The sequence below is a fragment of the Zosterops lateralis genome (assembly GCF_965231275.1).
Source record: "Zosterops lateralis genome assembly, chromosome: 3".
Classification (NCBI taxonomy): domain Eukaryota; kingdom Metazoa; phylum Chordata; class Aves; order Passeriformes; family Zosteropidae; genus Zosterops; species Zosterops lateralis.
In genome coordinates this window covers 23,048,166-23,071,046 of record NC_139764.1, presented here as the reverse complement: position 1 = coordinate 23,071,046, position 22,881 = coordinate 23,048,166, and the positions used below count along the sequence as shown (strand labels likewise).

At 47.7% G+C, this 22,881-nt stretch overlaps 1 protein-coding gene across 1 annotated transcript in view; it reads left to right on the top strand.

Annotated features, from left to right (window-relative positions):
- Positions 1–4,940: 4,940 nt before the first annotated feature.
- The window catches only part of LCLAT1 (lysocardiolipin acyltransferase 1), a 168,940-nt gene continuing 150,999 nt past the window's right edge, over positions 4,941–22,881 (top strand). The window contains exon 1 of the mRNA XM_083857689.1: positions 4,941–4,944. The gene's annotated coding sequence lies outside the window, so the exon portion shown is untranslated. The remainder of the gene's footprint in view (positions 4,945–22,881) is intronic.

The window sequence follows — 22,881 nt, the reverse complement described above, 5'->3', positions numbered from 1 at the left end:
AGTGATGAGAGATACTTGTCATCTTACCTGGTGGAAGAGTGTGGATAAATGATGGTGGGGTGAAACCACCACGATAGTTTGGGGTGGCTCTGGCTGAAGCCATAGACTGGATCCTGGGGCAGCTGCAGGGAGCAGGCAGTGTTGGGCTGGGTGCTGCACTGCATCATCATTGCTATGCTTCCCTGTTGGAAACCTTCCCCTGTCTGAAAATCCTCTTTGCCTCCCTTGTTTTTCTTCTCCACATTGCAGTAATTCTGCTTGGGTGAGATGGAGCTTGGCTTGCTTCTGGCAGCAGAGGAACTCCAGCAAACACTGTTGAAACTGGGATGAAATATGCTTGTTCTGTAAGGCTGAGTGGGTGGCTGTGAGACACTCAGCTGCCTGGGGATGCTTCACATGAGTAAATCAGGAGTAGGAAGTCCTTACCCAAAAAGACCTCAGAGCAGAGATCCAAACTGTGCTTGTAAGATGACTGAGTACAGAAAAGCCAGTTTGATATTGCGCAGTTTAAAGCTTTGGCTTCACCTTTGTGGAAGACCTTTGGAGGGAGAGGGAACCCTAGGAAAGAGAGATGAACCAAGTATCCAACAGGATAGGAAACCCTAATGCCCCATGAGACCAGCTAGCTGGTGGAAGCAATCTCTACTGCAGAAAGCAGCCCACTGCAGCAGGATTACTAGAGACTGAGATTTGCAAAGGAATGGCACCATTCTATTTTGTTTCTCTTTCTATTTTAAATCAAAGCTAATTTATTTTGTCCTATTTATTTCCTCCTGGTTCAAACCACCAGACTGAAGTTCCAGTCTAGCTTGTACCCACAGAACTCTACTGACTTCAGTGTGTGAGCTGAATTCAGCCTTTGGCCCTAACCCCTACAGAAGCCAAGACTCCTCAGTTCTGGGTTTGGCCAGATCATGGGAATGTACACTTACAGGCCAGCCCTGGAAATTGGGGGAGGAGTTTTTTGTTTGATTTCTGATATTTGCTTTCCCACCAAGCTGGTGCATGGAGAGCTTGGTGCCTGCAGCAGAGTGAGCACAGGCACTCGTTTCCAGAGCCAGCTCTGGCTGGAAGCAGCCCTGAGTTTCCTGCATGGTGTGGTGAAGGAGCCCTGCTAAAAGCATCCTGTGGCCCTGACAACAGAGTTAACCAGAGGGGCCAAGTGGCAGTGGCCTCTCTGGAACATTTTCTGCCACCATGAGGATCAAAAGCTGAGATAATTTTTCTGGTTCCCAGTGTAGTAGGTGATGTTGAGCAAGGAAAGCTGAGTTCAGGCAAAGGATTGTATTCAGGCATCTGGGGAAGAGGTTTTGGGAATCAGAGTTTACAGCTGATAAAACTGACTTGGTTGGCCTGATTTTTGTAGCACATGTGACCCTTTTGTGACTGCACTTGTAGCATGGGCATTTGCCACTTAAGGTCAGGGCATGGATGTGTTGGGCTAGGAGCCTGGACACACAGGAACCCACCCTGAAAACCTTCCCATGATAGCTCAGGGCATAAAACTAGGGAAGGGAGGAAAACCAAATATTTTCAGTCCTGTTCACTGTTTTGTTTTTTTGGCCTCTGAAGGAGTCTGTGAAACTGAGAGCAATGGAGTCAGGACCTTTGGGTGACCAGCACTCAAAATATTCTCCATGCTGCCATAAAACCTTCAAGAGTCTTTGGGTAACTGGATTAAGGAAACACAGAGTTCTTGCACTGCAAGAAGGATGAGCTGACAGGGTTTGATCAAGTACTGGGTTTGATTGGGAGGTTGGGTTGGACTGAAGTGTCCCCTCTGCCACTTATAACAGCTTTATTTCTGGCCCTTCTTGTGCAGTGACAGAACTCCGAGTTCAACAGGATGGAAATTCAGCTAAGAAGTTTAAAAGTTACTCTTTATTTCATGATTCCTTGCAGGAAGTGGCATCACTTGTTGGATCTGAGGTCTGTACAAGCTTGTGTCTCTGATAGTGGCATTGAGAGGCTGGGGACAAGGGCAGTCACTTTTCTTAACCCCTAATATGCTTCCTATTGTCTTGGCAACTCCAGCATTTGAGTAATTCTGTTCTCTCTGTGCCGTGCTGCTTATCTCTTTGCTGCTGGTGAGATGATTTGATTTGCAGCAAGGCCAGTACAGCATTTCAAGCCTCCTTGCCTCTGCCTGCCTTCCTCCCAGCATGGTGAGCAGAATTATCACCCTCTCTCAGACTTTGAACAGGGTGCTTTCAGAACAAGCCTCGAGTACCTGGGAATATTTAAAGCAGCACACATGAGGGTTGGAGGTTTTTTTTTTTTTTTTTAGCTCTTCATTGACATTCCTGTGTTATCGACACCCAGAGCTTGTTGCTCTCATAGGACAGAGAGCTATGAATGGTCCAGGAATGTGATGTTCCACTCAACCCTATCTCTTATCAGCACACATAAGGCTGCTGTGTCTTGTGGAGAGCTTTTCCATTGCCGTTAGCAGCTCGTTTCTTCTCCTAAATTTGCTTTTCACTTTATATCTCTCCTGCCTATTCCCCTCCTGAAGTACCCATCCATCTGAAACAGCAGCCACCTAATTTCCCTTGAAATCTCTTCAGCCCTGCCTGCTCCTGCAAGCCTAGGGCAGGCTATTCCAGCTTGCTCTGGGGGCACTCAAGCGATGTCGATGTCCCTCCCTACCAATTAATTTTGGAAAGAGCCTTCTCTGAGGCAGTGGCAGTGTTGTGCTTTGGAGGATGCTGATGGCCAGGGGGGTTGGTGCAGGGAGCAGTTCCCTGCAGCCAAAAACCAGTTCCAGGTGCACCCCCTTAGCAGGGTGCTGGGTGAAATTGTATCTGCAATAAGCAGGTATCAATATATAGGTAGAAAGCTGTAGAGAATTATGTCTTTAGAAGCCTTACCAAGGGCACTCCAAGGGCCAGACTTTGCCTTGAGCATCAGCTGCAGCTCACTTACCATGGTGGGCACCATGTGGACATGTAGTGGGTGCTTGGAGAACCTGACCCCAGAGGGAATCTTTTAGAGAGACTGATAAAGACAACCAGGCCATAAAAAAAAAAAAAAAAAAGAAAAAAAATTAAAATAATAATAAAGAAGCCCTTTGGTATTTGTTTAAGAGATAAGATAAGCTGACAAAAAATGCAGAAGAAAATTGTTTACACACGCACACAGACACATACACCAGGAAGAAAATTCTTTTCCAAAAATAGCTGCTGACTTTTTATTTATAGACTTTTTTTCCTCCTCTTTCTTCTGACACGAAGCAGAGCATTTACATAAGGGGCAAAGAGATCTGATGATGAATAACTGTTTCTTGAGCAGACCAAAGTCCTCATTAGACCTGCCAGCAGGGACAGATGTCTGGGCCCAGGGATAGCACCAGAATTAGCAAGTATCATTTAACTGCCTGAAGTCTTCAACTAACAGTAGACAATCTCCTAGAAGTTCAGTGGAATCTTTTTCAAAGCATCAAAATTATGGCAGGTCTAGTTTATTCAGTTTAAAAATTTCATGGGGCAGAATAAAAGGCTTAGTTTGTGTCTGAGCTACACCTTATTCATTCAAGGGTGGCCCTTGACCACCCCTGGCCAGCAAGAGAAGTATGGTGGAAGTCCTTGTTGAGTCTGGAGTGTCGGACTGTGGGCTCAGGGGATGATGAAGGCAAAGGAGGAGGAGGCAGGTCACAAAGGAGAAGCCTCTCACTTTGCAGTGTGCGTAAAACAAAATGCCACCACAGGCAGAGGATGACGGGAGCAGGGGCACGGAGAAACGCGTTCTCCAGCTTTGTGCACGTGTATTTTTAGTCTCGCAGAGAACAGAACCAAACTTTGGACAAAAATAGCTATCCACTTACATAACATCCTTGCTGACAGAACTCCCCCCGCTGAAGACCTGGGAGGCTCCTGGGGCAGGGGGCTGTCAGTCAGAGTGCAGCCGTGACTCAGCGCGGACGCACATCCCGGCGTTGCAAAGGCAGGATTTGCAGTGTTTACGCTGCACGAGGAGTGTGGCAGCAGATGCAAAGCAACATCCCAGCCCCTGTGGTCCTAGGGATGAGGCAGGGTGTTGACCGGGGCAGAGAGATGCAGTTCTTCCCCTTTTTTTCCTATTTGCCCATTGCAAAGGGGCAGGGTGAAGAAAGGATGAGGGAAGGATTTCCATTCTATGGGTTCCTGGTTTTGCTTTGTTTGGGTTTCTTGAACAGTAGGTAGTCCAAGCCTTGAGCCTTTGCTCTCCATTGCCTTGCAGTGGGAGTTGTTGGTCTGACACAGCCCAGTTTTAGTGTCACTGTATCCCTGCCACTGCTGTGACTGACTTCTCAGAAGTGAGATTCCAGCTCAGAAGCTCTGGAGCTGAAGAGGTTTGGAGTCACAGCTCACACTTTGACCCTCTCCTTAGGACAGAGGAATACTCATGCTCAGGGGAAAGTTGCCCGGTCACATCCAGTTATTCCGGTGATAAACAGGGGAGTGTGGTGTCAAGGGTGCTCATTCTTTCCATTTGGACTTTGAACATGCGTGGTTAGAGATTAGTAATGTGTCATCCTTTCTTCATCCTGTTTTCCCTTGGCAGCCATGCTGTAAGTGGATGAGCCCAGGCAAGTAGGTGATACTGGTTTGTTTGCCAAAAGCAACATTACATGGTGATAGCACTCGTTGGCTCTGAAGGACCAGTTCTGCTGAACGTGCTTGTTTTCCTGAGGCACCAAGGTGGAATGGGTTTCGGTTAAAAATAACTGACCTCCCCGTGCTGAGCCTAAGCAGTTTTTCCTGGGAAGCCATTTTTAACCACAGATGGCCACCAGATGCAATGGTTATCCAGGAGATCAAAGCTGGAAGCCCACCATGGGGAGGAGATGAATTCTTTCCTTTTGCTATCAGACCTTCTCAAGTGGAACATCTTCCTGGTTATCCGCTGGTGTGAAGGGAAATGGTTGGGGGGAACATGTGGGAACATTGGGTCAATGAGAGACGTGCAGGGGTGGGTGTACGTGTGCGTGCTTGGAAACAAACACTGACTGCTGATGGATTCTGAGAAAGCCAGGGCTGCCCACCGTGTCCCAAAATAGCTCATGTAAACAGGTGGCCTTACGCTGCATCCATACTCTCTGATGGAGATGTACAGCCCTGAAACGTAATTTGTTATGCAATTTATCAAAATAGTCATCCTTCAGGGGCTGTAGGGACTTACTGGGAAGAGACAAGGAAAAACGAGTGACAAGCTTGTGTTACTGAGATAAATAGTAAGTTGTTTTCTAATGCCTTGGAGTGATTTTATTGGGACTCTTGTGCAATGTCAGAATACAGTGGTGCATTTATAGAAATGTTATTTTTATCTCAGCTATGTGGAGGGGTGGTGCTAAAATATCCATATTGTTAGTGGCCGTGAAGAAATATCTTCCAGCTCCCTGTCTTTTCAACAGCATCAGCTTTGGGTGCTGTTGTAGGCCAGGTCCCTCTGTCATTCTCACAAGGGCACATACACACATCACATCTAGGATGCAGGGAGGGTCTGTGGGTGTGTGTGTTGGGGGGAAAGCACAGTCTGGCACCTCGGGCAGCAGACAGAACTGTTTTCTGCACGACTTTCCTTGATGGCATCACACTGGGTGTACTGCTTGCCCACAGGCTCAGTGCTGACACCGAAATGTGGGGGGCCTGTCCCCATGTCTCAGCTGTGATGGCAGGATCCACTGCAGCTTTGGAGGTGCTGGCAGGGGCTCCTTATCTCTCCTGTACCAGGGCTGAGTTGTGATCCATGCAGGGACCGTCACATGCTTCCCATTTGCCTCGGCCTCAGCCTGACATATCTCACCTCGGCAGAATCTACCTCCAGCTAATTTTTTTATTCTTTTATTGAGAGATATTCAGACATTTTCAAAAATAGGGGGGGTGAAAATGCAGTGTTTTCCACCAGTTAAAATTTTGCTTACCTTTTTCTAGAGTAGCTCTAATACTCATATTACTGGGAATTATGAAATATATTAGGACCTGGTTTATTTGCCAACCCAGAACCTCTAGGTTATGCTGTGTCAAACCTTGGAGGATAGGAAAGTAGTTTGCATATGCTCATATGGATTTTACAGAGAAATTCCCAGAAGATTTTAGATGCTTTAAGCAGGTCCAAGCCAGGGACTGAGTAAGACTTTGGCAGCTGGCAAGGCTGTGTCCAAATACCTGAGTTGGAGGCAAGAAGAATGTCTCCCTGTGCTGTTAGTGCTCATCCTGTTAATATACAGACAAAGATCAAACAGATCCCCTGAGAATATGAATAGAAGTGTCTTCAGAGTGGAGCCTGAGTATGGCACAAACTAAAAAGGTTCATGGAGGGGCATAAAACAAAACCCAGAATTCTCATTCAGTGAGTGATCATGATCCAGAACAGGAGCTGAATGTGGGAGGGGGAAATGGTCTGCAGTCATGCATTTGGTGGTTGTGCAGTACTACCTGCACAGTGAGATAAGGAGTTAAAATCTTCAGAGACCTCAGTGCGTGTTTTGCTGTACCTTCAGTAGTCTGTGTTGGATCTTCATGGAGACCTTGATTTGTTCAAGTCCCACTGTAGTGGCTTAAATCCATTCTGCAAGCTCCCTTGATACCTCATTGTTGGAGGAAACAAACCCTAAAGGCCTTTGAAAGCTCCTGCTGAGCACTGATTCCTTTTCTTCTGGCAGCTTTTCTCTAACTCTGCCTTTTTCTGCACAATTCACTGTTCTCATGGCCTGGCATCAGTCCAAGGTTCATGAGGGTTTTGCTATAGATTTTTACAGGACCAAGATGTTGCTGTAGGTGTTTCACATCACTGCTGTGGCTGTACAACCTGACATCTCTGCCTAGACAGGCTGTGGGAATTAAGTGAAGCATTTGCCCCAAAGGCTTTTCCCCACCCATCCGGCACTCATTGTGTCTGAGGACTTTCTGTCCCTGCACAATAGTCTTTCCTAGGATGTTCAAAGTATTAAAAGAGGGCAGGTTTTCATGCAAAAGCAAGTCACAGGCAGATCTGATCCCTAGCACTGCTTTACAAACAGGAGAACCAGCACGGAAATGTAATTCCCTTACCCTTGTTGAGTTGTACCTTGAGTGTTTGTGGGTTGCTCAGGGGACAGGTACCACCAAAAGTGGCACATGATGCATGACCTGCATCTCCTTTACATAAAGCCCTATGAACCAAAATGAGCCTTTTTCAACAGAGGAAAGGCAGAGAGATATGTGTTGGGTCTTGTTTGTACCCACAATACCACGCACATGTTCCTAGCTTTTTATAGAAACACTCTTGTTTCTCTGGGTGTGCATTGGTTTGGGTTTTTTTCATTTGTGGGGATTTATCCCGCGAGTTGGTCCAATCAGCTCCCAAAGTTGGGTGATCATGGGAGGCTGTATAGTGAAAATAACTCGTGAGAACTGAAAAAGAAAAACGCTCAGGACATCCAGGCTATTAATAAAAGTGAGTGTTGCAGATCCCGGTATAAGTTTGCTGCATCAAGGACACAGAATTTGCTACCCAAACTATTTTGGCTCTTTCAGCCAACAGAGCAGTTGAGCTCATGTTGAATTTTTGATATTTTGGTGTCTGTCCTGTGCAGGAGGAGTTGGTGCAAACCTGCCTAAAGGGCATGGGTACAGCATACTGGAATGCTGTGGAGCATCTCATGGCTCCTCTCCTGTGGAGGCAGAGGGCTCACCAGTGCTTTTGGCATGGCTACACCCGCAGGTGGCTTTGGAGAACCTCAGCCTACAGCATGGCTGTGTTTCTTCCCCTCTCACCCATGAACATGCACACTGCTTTAATCCAGCGCCAGGAGCTTCCTACTGCTTCATAAAGTACTTGCAGCATTGATTTCCAGTCTCTGCACTATGGGAGCAATAACTAACCGAGCTGTAATGTTTTCCATTGCATATTTAACTCTGTATGCACAGTGTGCCCTTGCCAGAGCTTGGATTTGTAATTCCACAGCCTGGGAAATGCATGCACGAGGTATATCTTTAGTGAAGGATCCCAATCAAAGTGATGCCTTCTCCACCACAATTTTAAAGATCAGTGCACAAACAAATTGCTGCACTTCCAATGGAGCACTTCCATAAATATGGGAAGAGCTTGCTTTACCGTGATCCACAACTTCCAGGCAGATCTCAACCCCCACCTTCCGCTTCCCTCCGTGTTGTGCTGATGCCAAATCAGCAAATGTTCAGGGAAACAGGATAGGCCACAGCTGTAAACCAGCGATGGCATCTTGTGTGTTGGGCTGTTGTTGTTTTATTTAGCGTGGAAGGCTGGAGTAGTGCAACACTGAAATTGCATTGGCTAAGATAATAAATGGATCAGACAAATATAGCTGGGCATATGCTGAGTGTGGGTATGGGTTTTTAATTTCCCTCCTTCAAACCAAGATCTATAATAAGATGTTTCCTGGCTTGTGTGTGAGTGTTTTTAATAGCTTCTTCTTTTTTTTTTTTTTTTTTCTTGCTGGATATTTCTGGACATGGCTGTACTAGCCAAGCCCTGCACAGCAGCTACAGTGAAAATTATTTTACATCTCTGAGCTGAGAGTACAGTAGGTGCCATAAACTATTCTTCAAGTCTGCTCTGTCAACGGGTGAACACATTAGCAGCCTTTCTTTGCAATCTGAAGCAGCGTCAGATGGCAGAGGAAAGAGGTTTTGTTTGCAGGAGAAAAGCACAATTCTCAGCTGGCTCCCTGTTGGAGCAGGGGGGGCTGTGCTTTTGTATTATCTGCCTCTGAAGTCACAACAGGTAATGGATTTGTTCCTTGATCTTCTCCTTAGCCAATCCCAAATCCAGTCCAGTCTGGACCCTAACTCTTCTCTGAGGACCAGCAAATCCTACAGCCATGCAGTAAGCAGGATTAAGGGGCAGAGGAGCTGGTAAGTGGAAAGCTTCCCACTGAATCATGCACACACACCCCACCAGCAGCTACAGCCATGGATTTGCATGGAACCACACTTTTCTTCTGCTTTGCTGAGCCCATACTCATAAGCTGAGCTAATTCAGTTTTATATTCCCCATCCCTATCCCACACTTCAAAGGCAGGATGCTCAGAGAGTCACCCTGGGCAGCAGCATTTTTCCATCGCTGCAAGAGCTGGTACATCACCTGTGGATAAAGCAGGGCTTTGGGGCTGGTGTGAGTCATACATGGTGACCACACCTTGTGCTGGACTTTAAAGTACCTGCTGGTGGGTCCAGCTTATTAGAAGCCCTATGAAATGTGTGTACTTCTTAAAATCCCTTTGTCAGATGCCATCAGGATGATGAATCTCAGCTTTCACTCAAACAAAATGATCCCACATCTGGCTTTAGCAGCTTTGACCTAGGTGGCTCAGAAGCCCAGCGGCATATCCAAGTTATGCTCTTATTTCAACCAACAGGATTTATTTTTAAAGTCATCATCATGGCTGGAAGAGGTCTGAACTGCAGCCATCCTCAGGCTGGAGCCAGCTCCCAGGTCTCAGGCAGGACATTTCTAAGCCTCCTGCATAATACTTGAACCTTAATTTGACGTGAGTCAGCATTGTAGTGATGTTATGGGAAAGGCAAACATTGGACTAAGGAAATGTGTTCCACAAGAAAAGATCAAACTAACTCGACCTACTGAGACAGAGGGAAGGACGTTTCTTCAGGGCACAACAAGCCAGCTGAGAAAGGGAAACATGTTTCTGCTAAGACACTTGCATCCCTCCTCTGTGGAATTGAGCACTGGGACATCTCTGATTGAAAAGGGAGACAATGGAGCAGTGGAGCTTTAGCTCCTGCTCTGACTTCAGCGGGAAATACTTTACTTCTGTATCTCTTCTCCTTGTCTCCTCATCTCAGGGATGGGATCATCACCATCGCCTTATGTGTATTAACGGGACAAGTAATCAGACCTTATAATTTCAGGGCCGTGTCAGTCCTTCTGATAAGCAAATTTATAGCTCCAAGTGGGTGCAGAGTCAAGAGTCAGCAGTGGTTTTAGGAAAAAATGAGCATGAAAATAGGTTCTCCTGTGTCTGGAGAAGGACACTGCCCTGATCTATTCTGGCCATCTTTTTCTGCAAGCAATAATGCACATTCCTCTCAGACCTCTGATGAAGTTAACAGTGGGCAGGGGAAGAAAATAGGACCCAAACATTTCCATAGGAATGCAATTCACTCCTATGTCTGAAATGCCAGCTCCCACCATGATTTTGCCACTTCATCCCCAGTGTGATCCCAGCTCTGATGAGTTGAGCCTAAACAGGTCCTCTGTTCAGGGTGCACGTGTAGGGCAGTATGTCTGGAATCAACTGTACAAAGGGGGTCTGTCCCTGCCTTCCCTGCCGTGTCCAGCTGGACCATGCTCAGCTGCTGGGATAAGGAGTGCTGGGAGCAACTGCAGGGGCAGCTGCACTGCTGAGGAGCACACCCCTCACAGCCCTTCTGCTGCGATTGGAAAGGGGCTATCCCGCTCCTGCTCCCACCATGGCTGTGCTGCCATCCCCCAGGCTCAGCTCCCATTTATTCAGACCAGCTGTAAGTGCCCAGGGCTGGGGAAAGTGCTGGTGCTGCTGAAAAGGTGGCTCAGCAGTGGATGCTGAACAGGTTCTCCCTGTAGGGAAAGGGCTTTCTGTAAAAGCTGCCTGAGCTGGCTGAGGCATGTGGTGTTTTACTGAGGGCTCTGTCCTGCTCAGCCTGCACTGTGGCTACAGCTGCAACAGAGGTAAAGCTCACATTATCCTGCAATATATTGAGAATTAGCCCCTTTTCCTTGGACCTCCTGGGGACCAGATCTGTCTGGGCTTGTGTTTCACCTTTGAGCTGAAACGTCCCATGGCCAGTTGTCAGGAGCATATTCTGTCTGCACTCAGCTCATTTATCACAACCTCAGAATTGCATCTGTCCTCATTCATTATCCCAGATCTACCAGGTGGAATGGCCAGGGTATCTCGTGGCAGGAGGGAATCCTGGGCTGCAGGAGCATCCTCATCCTGCAGCTGGAGGCCCATGGCCATGGCAGAGACTCTGCTGGGGTTACCAGCATCCTCTGCCTGCAGGAAGAGCACGCACCTCACTGCTCCAGCAGGTGCCCTACAAGCAAGCTTTTGCTCCCAAACATAGCCATGGTGTTTGTGTTCCTTCACTCCAACAGTTCTTGCTTCCTAGGCATTACCAACACATCCATGCATCCAAGCAAACCAAGGCCCAGGGGGCCATGAGGGTCTCCCAGGTCACCCAGGTGATGACTCACAGGTGTCTCTGTGCCCGTGCAGACTGTGCTTAGCCTGTCTCTTCCTATGGAAGTGGTGCAAACCAGGAGTTAAGATTGAGTGACTCTTGCTAAACTACGCAGACACCTCTGGTTTGGGAGAGTGCTTAGGAAATTCTTTTTGGAATGAACCCACAGCTGGCTGCTTTCCTCCTGTGCTGGCTTGTGCTGAGCGATCGCTTCCCATTTTCCTCAGATCCAGCTTTGCAGATGTGCATGGACACCTCCCCCAGCCTGAGAGGAAGTGAAGCAGCGAGCCCATTGTGTCTGAGACAGCCTACACACATAACATCTTATATAAACAGCAATGGTTTGGTGATTACTTCTGCTGCTGCCACGGCATCATCCCTTCTCGGCATGTCAATCACCACCTTTCCCCAGGGAACATTCCAGTTTCCCAGGAGGCTGTGGAGCTTTGATCGCATGCCATGGCAGTGGGATGGAGCACATAACCATCCCTGAGCCCTTCCCACGCTGACCCTGAGCATGATGACTCTGAAACTGGCTGGCAATGGGGCAGTGAGGCACAGGGCAGGGTGCACTTCACCATGCCCTGCATGCCTGAAAGGAGATGGGGGAGGTTTTTCTTGTCCTTGGAGCAAGTGGGGTTTGTAGCAACATCCTTCCTCTCAAGCCATGATGGGACAAGGAGTTAATTCACCCCTGACACCAAGTGCTGAAGTGTTTGTTCTGGCAGCCAGTGCCAGGCAGCAGGAATACACTTTTGACAAAGAGATAATAGGTAAAATGGAGTGATGACCCGAGGAGGTGTAATTAGCTCTGCTGTCACATAGGAAAGGACATGTTTGTACAGATTGTTTTAAATTTCTACCAACACCTGCTCTCTTGCTTTAACCAGGTTTCTCAAAATAAGGACTAATTAGCACTTTCTTGGAAGCCCATCTCTCTCCAGGCAATGGCTTTACCTTTCAATTGGTATTCCTTCTGCAGGAAGGCACATTAATTACTGCATCAGGAAAAGCTAATGATAGCAGGAAACCATTTTCATGCCTAAAGCTAATTCAAGGAGAAGGCCGAGCTCACTGGATCTGGACTTTCTTGTTCATGCCAGGCAGGAGGGCTGTGCAGTGGGTTTCCTTCTCTGCATCCTTGAATGAGAACAGAAGCAGGTAGAGCAGGAAAGGACTGACAGCCTGAGCCAGTGAGGTAGCTCCTGCATATCTCTGCTTGTTGTCATGTCCCTTGGAGACAGATGTGTGACCTTCCAGACAATAGAAATCCCTACTCCCCAACCCACCTAGTTGAGCTTCACACATAATTTAACATGCCTTATAGTATTTTATAGACTCCACTCTGTAACTCAGCATTGAGCTATTATTTAATGAAATGATCCCCAATAGGGAGCTTAGGAGAACTAATTGTAGATAAAAGCTTCAGGGGTGGGATGGTGGGAAATATCCACAAATGCTTTAAATACCGATTCTTTCTTCTCTTAATATTTATTAATTTATAGCCTCTATTCTGGTTGTAGTTCTGCAGATACACTTCAGCATGGTGTCATTTAAATCTGGTGCCAGTGAAAACCAGTATCAGGCTCAGGCCCAGAGAAGCAGTATTTTAATTGTCCTAGAACCATTTTGCCAGCTGGGGCTTTTTCTTAATGGCACTGGTAGATGTGTGAGAAAGCAGTTGCAGGAGACTTCTAAGGGATGAAATTCAAGTAAAGTCCCTTTATCATCCAAGAATCTGGATACTCTTCCAGGAAGTTTTGCATCAGATCTCCTTATGGATCTCAGTCCACTTCCATAGCAGCAGGAGCCTGACCAATGAGTTGGGCAGCACAGAGAGGAGCCCCCTTGTGCGAAAAGAACATCTATTTATTGGGTTTTCTCCTTTTTATTCTTGTCAACACCTAGTTTTCAAAATAAATATGATCCATTGGGTTTTGATGACCACTTGAACGCTTCACAAAAATATGATGCCTTATTTTATTATGATGTTACTTTTTCTATTCTTTATTGATTTATTATATCAAATATCTCAGCAGACCTGCCAGGTTACAGCAGACTCCATGGAATTCTGGTGTGTTGACACAACCTGCAAAGGATGACATGGAGTCACCCATCGTGACTTTGCATTGGGGATGGGGGAATGAAATGGAGCAAGTCTTACCCTCAGGGGCCTGGAGAAAAAAATCAAACTTGAGAGGCACCCAAGTGCTATTGGTGGTATGAATTGTAAGAGGACATAAGAGCTTTGGTTCTTGTGCTCCAAAGGGCTTTATAGCATGCCAGTTGCCATGAATGAGGACAGCTTCTGGTACAGGCTGATGAGCAACATTTTTCCTACAGCTGCTGAAGCCACTGGAAAAATCTGGTTGATCCAGGATGTCACGTCAGAACCTAATTCCCGTTTTTGCAAACACCCATACACTCGTGTTCAGTGCTTAATAAAAGGTAAGCTCCAGTCAATGGGAAAATGTGCTTAAGAGCTTTATTCCCTTTCTTAAGCACTCTGCTGGGTCTGGCCTCATGCAGTATGTCAAGCACTCATTACCCTTATCTTTTATTGTTTTAAGGCAGATAGTTGTGTGGGAATAACCCTCTCACCACAAAGGTGGGGATATTTTGGAGGAGAGGCCACCCTGTGCATATGCACTTACTAATAACCATGTGTTTGGGTGATGTTCTGGCTTTCTGCTCCGAGGAAATAAAGGGGAGGAAACATGATTGTCTTGGAGCAGGTACAAAGCTTTGAGATGCCTGGCTTGGAAGAAGTTGCAGAAAGTGTTTCCCTTTGTATTGCAGGGCCTGGCAGCCCGGTGAGATAATAGAAGATAAAGCAAATTGTACGACAATGGAAAATGCTGAGCTCCCTGAGTAATTAAAGGTTGTGTAAGACGGTCGCATGGCTCGCAAGGATTATTAATGCAGTCACGTTTGCATTATATAAAGGGTAATTAAAATGCAGCCTGCTTGCCATTGATTGCACCCTTTGCCTGGCACGGGTAGCAGTGACTGCACAGCCAGGCAGCAAAGGTGGCTTGGGAGGCAGTGACTGCCAGCAAAAGGAGAGGCTGTGGGGTGCAGGACAACCAAAACTTTGAGACCACTGCTGTGCTGTGGCTTTGGACAAATGTCCCAGCAGATTGTGTGCTCTCCCTGTCACACAGGCAGGAGGGTGCCCTCTCATCCCACCATGCCACAGTCACTGAAGCTTCCCTATAAGAACTTTTTGGGGTCTGCCTACCAGGGGCAATAGTGGGGTACAAGCAATTCTCAATAGGTACCTAGGCTAGCCATGGATTATAGATTGGTGCACCTCAAGAAATTTTGCCAGGATAACCTGAGGAAGCTGAGAGGTGAGGGAGGAGGGAGACCACTGGCAACAGCCACTGCACAGCTGGGAGCCAGCCTTTCCTCTAAGAAGGCTGCCTTGCTTTTGCCAGCCCCACTCCATTGGTGGGTACCACTCAGGAGCATGGGGTGCCACAGGTCAGAGAAGGGCAGCTTCCTGAGGCAGTGCAGAGCAGACCAGGCTGAGGATGTCACCTGGTCCCACTGGGATTCCCAAAGCCCAGTTTTGTCAGCAATGAGGTGTGGAAGATGGGAGTGAACCTGGTCATGACCTTCTGGCAGCTCCATCTCCAGGATGAAGGGCAATTTCACTCATTTGATGCTGCACACAAAAGTGAACACCAAGAAGGGCCGGATGTGATTTATTACTTGTGTGGAGTTGCAGCAAGCATTTTCCACTTTCCTCCTCAGCAGGGAGAGACAGAGTGTCCAGACAAAGGAGAAAGGAGTGTAAACTCCCTGACATCAGCTCCTGTAAGCCCTTGAACACCTGGCTGTTGGCAGAGGGTACCTTCTGGGGCTGAAGAGGAGTTCAAGCAGAGCTAGGGAGGCCTAGGCTCTGTAGGATGCCCTACTTCCTGGAGCTCTGTCTCTCTGCTCCTGACAGGACAGCAAAGGAGAGCCCTCAAACCCACAACCAAGGCTGTTGGGATGCTGTGAGCACACTGTCTTGATGTTTCTGATTATTTTTCTGTGTTTTCCTGGGACTCCTGTCCTCAGTGCAAGGGTGTTTCTTGAGCAGTGACAAAGGCAGTGCTTCCAAGGGAGCTGGAGATAAGAGTACCTGGGAGAACTAGCTGAACCTACTGTTTTCTCCATGGAAACATGATTGGTACTGAGCTGCTAGGCCTAGTAAATCCAATTATGGCTGTAGGCAGAAATGTGTTTAAAGAAAAAAAGCCAAGATAGTGTAAATGAAAATATAACTGCGTGCTGTAGAATTGTTTGGGCTCGCTCTGTGTTTTTTACAGTCCCCACAGCTTACCAACTACAAACCTGTGGGATGTGTGTGTTGAGTGATGTTTCCTGTGAAGCCATGGTAAACTACACCTGCCCTGAATTACGGGACAGTCAGTCAATGTCAAACATTTGAAGAGTGAAATACTTTTGGAAAGTCACTTTCCATGTAAGGGACCTGATTAACCAAAACCTGAGCTCCTGGAGATGATAGCTGGGTGTCTTTAGCTTTCCTTCTAGCCAGTCCTGCCCCAACAGCCCTCCAATGGCTTGTGAGAAATAACTTTTAAATACACACTAGCATTCCTTGCAATTGCAAAAGGAGACCTTTTTTAGACACTTGAGCTATGCAGAGAAATGCTGTGAGGTGAGGAAGATACAAACTGAATTTGAAAACCCTGGTTACAGATGGATGTCTATCCCAAATAGTCACCATGAGCTTTCCCCCTCTATTTTTATAATTCCCTATCCCCACAGGTGATGTGCTCGCTGTTTGGCTGGGAGTCAAAATAATTTCTTGCAGCTAAAAAGCTGCAACTGGAATCTGAACACAACACTTTTCCATATAAACCCAGGCAAATTAAGACTAAAAGCTCCCCCAACTTCAGCCCTACCCTTGACTCAGTGTTTTAGCCTGCTCAGCCTCCTCCACACAACCCTGGGTAGCCCTGTTGGCATCTCCTATTCCCCAGACATTCCTACCAGGCAGGGCAAAACCCCCACCTTTTCTCATAGGGTGGAATCTGGCTGCAAAGCCATGGACTTCAAAACCACTTTTTTATCTCCATGGAAGGAATTAATTGCTTTAACTGCACATTGTGGTGGGTACAACTCAGTATCTTTTTAACTGGCATCTCACCTGTGTTTATTGCATTCTCTCATGAAATCTCATGATTGGTTTGAGATCTATTTTGCTTGTCTAGTCACTGGGTAGGAAACCTGTGGCGAAGTCATGAGACATGAATGGCTTTTCCAATGTTGCTACCAACTTTGCTTGACTCGCTTTTAGATGCTTATCCAAAATATGATTTATTTCCCCATCTGCAAAACAGAAGTTGTTGCTCAATCCCCCTTTAAAAACTTCTCTAAGAACTTAGGGTAGAAACCAGCTAGTGGGCTCCAAGTTGAGTGAGTTTCCATTTTTCAAACCCATAACAGTTTTAATTCTGTGCTTTGAAATAGAGAGAAGTATGGAAATGTTCAGCTCTTTTTTTCTGGGGGGGGGGGCACCGGGGGTGGTTTTTAAAAGCTCTATAATTTTGGTATGGTGGGAGAGTTAAAAATAAATTCTTCCCACAAGATTTTAGCCTTGCACTGGACGAAATCTTGAAGGAAGCAATATTGCCGTTGATTATAATTGTCAGGCTTCGGCATTTCTGTGTTGTGGAAAGCAAGTACCAGGGCTGAGGCACAGGCCCTCATCCCAGCCATACTCTGCTTTCTCATCTCTATTATTCCCAACCGAAAGCAGTAAAATGCCTCTGGTCTGAAGGGATCCATTTCAGGCTGCTCAGGGAGGAGCTGCCAAGCCCGTGGTGAGAGGCAGCTCCCTCTGCAGAGGAGCACAGTGGCACGGCCAGGCACTCTCCTCTCCTGAGCACTGACACGTGGGGAGGAATCACCTGCCTCTTCCATGTGGACTCTGCCCACAAAAATCAAACCCAACTGACTGTGCTGGAAAAGTCATCCCTCCCATCCTCACAGTGCTGGGCAGGTCAGGGGGTCATTCCATGGATTCAGGGAGAGGTGTACAACCCCCTGCATGGTTGATGCCCTTTGCAGACCAGGAGCAGGTGGGACTCCTCTCACATCCCCAGCAGCTGGAGAACCCACTGCCCCAGGTCATTCCTGAGACCGTCCCCCTCCTGCCCTGGCGGTGGGTCCAGGCTGGAAGGAGACACGCTGGCACATGGCCATGGGAAGTTCTCTGGTTACACAGGTGGCCCCACGCAGGTAGTTTTGCTTAATGGTATTAAACAGAGGGGGATAATGTTACCTCAGGGATCAAGTGGTGAGCTTTGTACAGTGTGACCTGCAGCAACAGTGGCAGCCTCTCCTGCCACAGAGAGGCCTGGGATGCCACTGGGAGCCAGCAGGTAGGGGGCAGATTTACTGGGGAAAGAAGCTGGTTAAGTCCACCTGGAATGGGTGGATTACTCTCAATAAAACCCACCCATTCCCAAGAGTGTAGCCCCTCTGTTTGAGGGCAAGGGTTTAGTTTAATTTTATAAAATTTCAACTATTTTTTTTGGGATTACCTCCAAACACACCAAAGCTGTTTATTCTCCTCTATCTCCTCTTGCCCAGACCCATCATCAGCCCAGGTCTACCTCCAAACACGCTGGAGCCATTCATCCCTCTCCATCTCCTTTTGCTGCTGCTTTCCACCACTGCTACTGCTGGACACGAGCTCCACAGTTCAAACCAACTGTTTCAGAGGTGGCCATGTGTCTGCAGCTGTGTGAGTCCGGGGTAGGAACCAAATATCAAATAACAGATCAGCGAGGTGGTGTCAGGATCTGCTTGCTGGCACGTGGGCGGAGGGCAGGCGGACAACGTGCCCAGAAGTTGTTGGCTTGGCTCTGCTGACACTGGCAGCTTGTCCTGTGCCCTCCCTGAAAAGCTGGCTCCTGCTGGGCTGGGAGCCACAGTTGCCTGCTGTCACCTCGCTGGGCTTTGTGTGGCACATCCAGGTATGGAAAGAAGATGCCATATGGGGGAAGTTATAGTGGATGTGTATCAGTACATACATATAAAGGGCTGCCCATCTCCATTGGCAACCCAGAAAATGCCAGTTTCACATTAAACCATTAAAAGAGGTGCTCTCTTGACTGCTGTGAAGGCAGCACGAACTTCAGGCAGGTTTCTGTTGGAAGGGAGAAGTGATGAACTTTTGATGAACCAGGGCTGGAAGCAGACAGTCGCTCCTATTGAACCAGCATCGTGTAAAGCTGGCCTCATTAATGAATGTCAGAGAGCCGGCCTGAATCAGGGGTTTCAGGCCTCTGCTTTTTCTCTTTTAATTGCATTTTCCAGAGTTCACAGGCCAGAGTAAGTGGGGAAATTTCTGATGGGTCAGAAATGGCTGTGGTTTGGAAAGAATTTCAGGCATCCTTCATGTGACCTCCTCCTCCTCCTCCTCCCTGTGCACAATTGTTGCTTTTAAAAGAAGCAGCGATAATGGGGGACCAGAGGATCTGCCTTGCAGAAATCTTCCCCTCAGTTTTGCTTCTTGTAAATCCCTTCTTTAACCTGTGGACAGGGAGAGGCCAGGAAGATGTCCAAGAGTAGGGGGCTGGCAGTCAGCCACCCCGTGCCCTGCTTTTTGTGTGAGCCAAAGCCTAGAGCAGCCACCAGGCAGCTTATGGAAGCAGCCACAACTCCCATACTGTCGGTGGAGTTTGGGGTTAATCTGGAGCCAAGTCAAGGTTTGCAGAGCCCCAGGAGTGGATAGGACTCTCTCCCTTAACAGGGATGGGGGAAAGCCCCTCGTGCTCCTCACTGACTCAGCTGCTCTAGCTGATCTTAAATAAGCCAATTAAGGCTGCACGGTGGGAATGTCTCTCAGCTGAAGGCTTGATTGAATAAAGGCTGCAAGATTTAGATAACAGTGCCCCAAATCGCAGCAGAGTGCTCCTCATTTAAAGAGTCACTTGTACCCCCTCAGCTCTTCCTTTGTCATGGACAGGACATGATTCAACTGGCACCGACCCAGCAGGGAGTGAGTGACAGACTGAGCCTGGAGCATGAACAGGGCAGTGAGGGGAGCAGGACAGGTCTCCCAGCCTCAGTTTTCCCACCTGTAAAACCAGGTGGGGCTCCTGAAAGGTGCAGGGCACCCCAGGCTGTCCTGCAGTGGATGTGGGGTAGTTGTAGCACTGAGTTAAATCACAGGTGTATCTCTGAGGGGACACATGATGTTATCACCATGCATGAGGGGGTAAAGGTGATGCCTTCAGCCTGGTGGTGATCTCTCCATGAAGTGTTTTATGTTTCCTGATGAAAAGGTGAAGGGAGGCATCCTCAGCTCTTGCTGACTGCCCTGTGCTTCCTACCACAACTGTGGAAGAAGCTGGACCCAAAACAAGCAGGTAACTATTATCTCTGAAAAGCTCCAAAAGCAATTGCTTTCCTTGGGCCCAAGATTCTGATATCAGGGCTGGCTGCTGCTCACCTCTATCTGTGGTTTCCAGGCTGCAAAACCCTGCTCTGGTTAAATCTAAGAGGCAAGATGATGTGCAAGGGCTCAGATCCCTACTTAGATGTTGTGCTGAAAAACAGGAGGGTGTTTGCAAGAGAGGGAGGGATGAGGATTTTTTTTTTCTTTAATTATTATCATTATCATTTTAATAGTAAGGAAAAAAAAAGCTCCCTTCAAAGATTACCTCCTTACGAATTTATAGTCCTGCAACCAAGTATTTTATGATCTCAATAAGAAGCTCATAACACCAAATATTTGGAAAGGGTGAGGAAAAGAAAAGAAAAAAAAAAAAAAGGGAGTATAAAAGAGGCACCAGCAAGTCTCAACTGAAAACATGGAGGGAGGTTTCCTAAGGCAAGAGTTCCCATAGAAGGAGCTGGGCTAGCTCAGCAGGAGAGGATGTTTTATGGGATACCTTTGACTTGGGCTCTCTTCAGTGCCAGTGGGGCTGTGGTGGTGAGGTGCTCAGAGCACAGGGGCATCCTGCAGAGGGGGATCAGGGAGAACACAATGGGCTTTGCTTCATCCTCTGTCAAAATCCTTCCTCATCCAAGGGGGCTGCAAAGGGATTGCCCAGCTAGGAGAGAGGGTGACTTGACTGGAGGAGGTGTGGGTCTGGAGGATGCTGTTGTGGGGAGGAGGAGGCTCATGCAAATTGCTCAGAGACCCTCATTTCTGCAGGGACTCAGGAAATGTGTTTAGTTTGACCTGAGGCTGGAGAGGGTTGACAAAGGTGGAGTGGTGCCCAGCAGAAGGCCCCCTGGCAGGTGGGCACAGGCTCTCTGCTACCTGCACATGGCAGAGATGTCTCTCCTTAGAGACACTGACTGCTACAAATGACAAGGCAGTACATAGTAAAAACACAGAAATGCTGAAAATCTGGTATTCAGCAGTGTCAATGTCTGTGTGAGGTAGGTTTGGTGGTTTCTTTCTCCTTTTGCCTTTTGTTTTTGTGCTCCCCAAAGGCTCTGCTGTATTTCAAATGTTCTGGTTCAGCAGCCTCTGAGCACCTTCCCTTCAGTGCTGCTGGAGAAGAGCAGACTTGGCTCTGCAGGAGACCCTTTGCTGGGTCTGGAGTCCTGAGTGCAGCCTGGCTACACAGCCCATTATCCAAGAACATAAACACCAAAGCTGCAGGTGTCTACTACCTAAAGAAACTCAATGCTCCTTCCAGACACTTTAAAACCAGCAAGGAACATCATTCCTATGCTCTGCCCTTTAGCCACAGTGACTGGTTTTCTTGTGTTTAGTCTACACATTTCTGTGCTAGATTAGAGTCCTGTTGGTTTCTCCATGAAAGCAGATGAACTATGATTAAACCACCTCCCAGGATCACCTGTGCCCTTCGGGGTTCTTCCCTTTTTTCTCTGGGCTGTTCCCACCTTTTCAGTGCCCTTTCCAAATCCCAGACCTCAGCACCTAGTGCCATCAGAATGGGCTGGGTAAAAGCCAGCCCTGCTTTCCTGCTGTACCCCCACCACTAACACACTAGGAGTTCATTTACCCCTTTTGCTATAGGGCTGTGCTGCGAGCTTGGATTTGCTTCTCTGCCCTTATGAGCTAAGGGTAGGTCTGTGGTGAGACCTCTGGGTGAAGAGGCAGCTGTCCCCTACAGCCAGCAGCAGGGACAGGTGGCCTGCAAGCCGTGGCAGCAGTGCCCACCGCTCTCCAGAGCTGCTCTTTAAAGGCCAGGAAAAGGCCATGTTGTACCTAAACAGGCATTAAGGACTCACTCCTGACATCACAGAATAAGTCAAGTTGGAAGGGACACATAAGGATCATCAAGTCCAGCTCCTGGCCCTGCACAGGACACCCCAAGAGTCACTGCATGTGCCTGACAGCATTGTCCAATCACTTCTTGAGCTCTGTCAGGTTGGTGCTGTGACCACTGCCCTGGGGAGCCTGTTCCAGTGCCCAGCCACCCTCTGGGTGAAAAACCTTTTCCTAATATCCAACCTAAACCTCCCCTGGCACAACTTCAGGCCATTTCCTCAGGTCCTGTCACTGCCATCACAGAGAAGAGATCAGTGCCTGCCACTCAAGAGGAAGTTGTAACTGCTATGAGGTTTTCCCTCTGATGCCTTAGGAAGGCTGACCTGAAACAGAGACTGGACAGAGCTAGAGAATAAAGGTATTCAGAGAATATAGGTATTTATTGAAAGGCTTCTAGGATAAACCTAGAAGACAAGAGCCTGACCAGGGCTACACTCAAGGTGGACTAAGAATGGTCACAAAATGATTGCCTGGTCACAAGATCTTACATTTTTATAAGTTTTGGTCCATTTGCATATCAGTTTAATTGTTCAATTACAGCTTCAGGTTGTGAGGTCTCATCCTTCTTATGCCTCCCTGCAGTCCACTGTTGTTTATGCTGCTGGGCTGAAAGTTGTCCTTGGTCTTCAGCAGGAAAAGGATTTGTTATGTCTCCCTACTCTGTGAAGAGAGCTCACTAGCACTTAACATGAGGCTCAGAACTACACTCCTAGGCAGCACAGAATCTGAAAAGCCAGCTGAAACTTAAGGCATCACCTCAGTCTTCTCTTGAGGAACACATCAAGTGACCTCAGCTGCTCCCCATATGGCTTCCTCTCAAGGCCCTTCATCATCCTCATTGCCTTCCTTTGGACACTCTCTTATAGTTTAAAGTCTTAAATTGTGGCACCCAAAACTGCCCCCAGCACTGGAGGTGAGTCCACCCCAGCTCAGAGCAGAGTGGGACAATCCCCTCCCTTGCCCAGCTGGCCATGCTGTGCCTGATGGCCCCAGGACAGGGTTGGCCCTCCTGGCTGCCAGGGCACTGCTGACTCACTTGGTATCAACCAGGACTCCCAGGTCCCTTTCCATGGCACTGTTTTCTAGTCTCTTATTCCCCAGTCTGTCTGGGTTTGCCCCATCCCAGGTGCAGAATCCAGCACTTTTCCCACACTGAACTCCATATGGTTGGTGATTGCCCAGCCCTCTGATATGTTGAGGTCTCTCCTGCCTTTAAAGGAGTCAACAACTCCTCCAGTTTTGTATCATCTGTGAACTTGCTCAGTATCTCTTCTAGTCCTTCATCCAAGTTGTTTATGAAGATGTTGAAGAGCACAGAGTCAAGGACTTCCCCCTTGAAGCCATTCTGGCTGTGATTGATGACTGTGTTGTCCTTAGGTGTTTTTCAGTACCTCCCAGAATAATCTTCTCCATAACTTT